This window comes from Hipposideros armiger, unplaced genomic scaffold, assembly GCF_001890085.2.
Source record: "Hipposideros armiger isolate ML-2016 unplaced genomic scaffold, ASM189008v1 scaffold_1245, whole genome shotgun sequence".
NCBI lineage: Eukaryota > Metazoa > Chordata > Mammalia > Chiroptera > Hipposideridae > Hipposideros > Hipposideros armiger.
In genome coordinates, this window is record NW_017732595.1 from 289,410 (window position 1) to 293,467 (window position 4,058).

Consider the following 4,058-nt stretch of genomic DNA (forward strand, 5'->3'; position numbering starts at 1 on the left):
CTTATTTTATCTCCATAACAGACCTAAAGAGTATATAAATATAAAATGAAGTATTTTTAAACTAGAAATATTTATAGTTCTGTGATCCTGACTTGATTATATCCAAATGAAACAAGCTTTCCCTTTCAGAGACAAATCAAGCAATCAAATTAAAATTCAGAAAGGAAAAAACAAGATTATAATTACATGCTACCACAATAATCATTCAATTAAATACAAAAGCATTTGAACTTTGTCATTCCTAGGTAAACATGAACTTCTATCTTGTTATTTACTGCCTATAATATAGGTCCACTTGTTATAAACTTAACCTAATTTTTATATAGAAATAATATTGAATCTCTGTTATATTTCAAATTCACTTATCAACTTTTAAATTCCAATACATTATTTGCATAGAATTGATAAGATTCCAGACACTGCTGAGATAAGCAGAGGGCTATACACATGAGTTTACAAATATTAGGTTGCCAGAATGTTAGAAAAGGACATATAAGTTTCAAGAAAGAAAAACTCATGGTGTCTAGTTAACCATTTTTTTAAAAATGTGACAAGAAAATAGTCCCATTACATGGTGCATGAGAAACCCCAAACAGATTAAAAAAACACATCCTAAAGGTAAATTTCTAATGATCAACAAATTAGAGATTGATAATGAATTCATCTTTTTTTCTAAAGGATTCTTTCAAGGTGACTGTTCTAAAGTTTCACAGTTTCTGAAATGAAAAGTTCTTTGGTATATTTATCTGTCTATATACGAATTATTGGCACATAATGATAGGGTTGCAAATAACCACAATTTTAAATTAATGTAAGATTTGGGTGCATTGGTAAAATAAGAAGCAAAAAAGCTTAAACAAAATGATATTTACATATGTACAATACAAGTAATATAATGATTAATTAAGAGATAAAGATTATATTAAAGACAGTTGAATCAACCCTTTAGTACATGTTATTTGTTAGAGAAAAAAAACCAACAACATTTTAATCTGAAGCTAGTGTGAAAGGAAAAGAAATAGGAGTCAATTTTATTCTCAGAATGCAGTTAACACCATTTACTAATTTCCTTCCAATCTTCAGACCTGACGAAAAAGCTTAGAGACAACAGTGGGTGTGAGGCTGTGTACACCAGCCTAGTTCATATTCATTGTACACTACAGACTGAGTGACCTGCATCTACAGCTTTTTAAAGGACCAGTACAAGTAGTTGATACAGAAACATACATCATGTCTACAAAAAAATTGAAAGCAGCATGCTTATCTACAAAACAGAACCACTTGTTAATTTTTATTCACTTCAACTCAACTTATATGTAAATTATGATTAACATTTTAATGGATTTATGATCAAGTGAGATAAACAAAATTAAGAGTTTCTAGGCTCTATAAAAGGCTTAAAATTGCTTTGACTACATGGGCCAATGAGATAGAATCCTCTGTGTGACTGTGGAAAGTCTTTGGACATTTTTGTCTGCAGCAGTTGGCAAATAACCAGTTAGCAAGGAGACCCATAACAGAGCTTACTGGTAGAAATTATTTTTGGAGCTGCAGAATCTTGAGATCGTTTGCTGGAAATCTGAACTCTCTTAATTGGATTTTGCTGTGAAGTGGGGCCAACCTACCTAGATTGCCCTACACGCTTGGAAACCTGCCTTGACAGATGGTTCTTGGTAATTTCTATAATCACAGCACCCCAACTTATACCACTTACTTCAATGTCATTTGTATTTATTAAGGTTATACCAGACAGAGGGGTATAGGGACTACTACTTTATAAAGAAATTATTTTTCTACACAAAACACATAAGTAAAAATTTAAAACTTGGAAAAATCTATGAAGCTTGTATTGATAATTGAGTAAATAATACCTTGAAATATTGAAAACTACAAGGCAACATACTATTTTTAAGATAATGTAAAGTTTATGCTTCAATATAAAGCAGGTATGTATACAGAACCCCTCATTGTCTCAAAGGGAACTTTAAAAATAATAATTTAGCCAACAAAAGTGTAATATTTTAAAAAAGTGATTAAATAATAAATCTATTTATAATATGCAATATAACAATTGCGATACAAACACATATATATAATAAAATTACACATGCTCATGTATATACATAGAAGTATCTGTATATGTGTGTATGTGAGAATCTTGCTTATTCTGTAAATTCAGGTAATAATTTTATTTGTACTTTTGTCTTCTATATTAGNAAATAAATAAATAAATAAAGTGTGCTGTAAAATCATTCTCCATCATGACAATGCTCTTTGCCACACATCACTTCTATTATGGCAATTTCTGTCAAATAAAAACATCATGGTGTGTCCTCATCCACCTTATTCCCTGGATCTGGCACTGTGTGACTTCTGGCTCTTCCCCAAAGTCAAAATGACCATGAAAGGTAAGGTTTTGAATTGATTCAGGACATCAAGCCAGCCACAAAGCAAAACTAAAGACACCCATGAAAGAGGACTTCCAGAACTGCTTCAGAAAGTGGCAAGAATGATGAGATAAGCGTGTTTGAAGTAAGGGGGAGTATTTTGAGAGGGATTAATGACAATGTATTTTTAATTAATATTTTTTTAATTTAAACATTCACTGTATTGTTTGATCACAACTCGTATTTTATGCTCATGGATTAAAAGAATCAACATTGGTAAAATGGTCATATTACCCAAAGCAATATACAGATTTAATGCAATCCCATCAAAATCTGAATGACATTTTTCAAATGAGACAAAAAAAATTATCAAATTTCTGTGGAACCCTAAAAGACCCCAGATAGCCAAAGCAATCCTGAGAAAAACAAATATCAAAGAACTTGAAACAATAAAATACACAGAATAGAACATAGGTATTAAACTTATGGACCTTGGTCTCAGAAAGGGTTTTATGAATTTGACCCCAAAGTCAAGGGACGTAAAGGCAAAAATAAATAAACAGGACTGCATTTAATTAAAAAGCTTTTACATAATAAAAGAAACCATCTACAAAACAAAAAGGCAACCAACTGAATGGGAGAAAATATTTGCAAACAACAATGTAAGTTATATTTCTTGGACCAGTGCTAAGGTCAGAATGTGCATAAAAATACTTTACTTGGTAGTATTTTGCTGAATAAATGTATACACTCTTTGCTTTAGAGAAAATGTAAACTGAGAAAAAATTTAAACATGAATATTTCCTCCATACTAGAACATACATAGAACATATCTTTTATTTTGTGCCTATGAATGTTTTGTTGTTCAAATATCAAGATCTGTGAAGTGTATTTAAACAAAAGGAACAAATATTTACTGGTAATGATATTTATAAATTAAATTTATCCAAATTAATTAATCACCAATAACTGGTAATAAGGATATTTACTAAAAATTGATTTGCACACATGTGTCTGTATGATATGAAAGGAATGTGTGCCTGAACAATAACGTGTGTTTATTTTGCTAGATGCCCTGTAGTTGTTTTGTTTTTCTACCACTCAGAGCGATTGATGATGCTTCACCACATCTCTCAGGAAGGGTGGCTTAGTTACCAGTGAAGGACCTAAGGAAGACAGTAAACTGTCTTCCCTTCAAACATGAGACTAGGCCTGCCTGCTAACATAAGGAATGTATCCTAAGAAACAAAAAGTGCTTTGAAAATATTCACATATTAGGCAGTTGCCAAAATCACTGTACGGATTAATATTTAATTCTTATAAAATAATAAATAAGACACTTTCAGATGCCAATACCTACAAATAAAACAAATAATTGTTATGGTACTTTTTTATATTCTACATGGACCAACATTACACAATATTTGGATTTTACCACACTGATTTTGGCCTTATACTTGTAGTTTCATTGTTTTTTCATGTTTCTGAACATAAGTAGATGCTTCATATTTATGATAAAAGAGCTCATAAGGTTTTCCCCAGAACCAGATAAACAGCTTTAAAGAAGAAAGTGTTCTGTGCCTCTCTGAGTTCTTCTGTGAACAATGTGATTGGCAGTGATGATGTCAGTCATAATCCCATAACCTCATTTAAACAACTTTAAACAGCGAG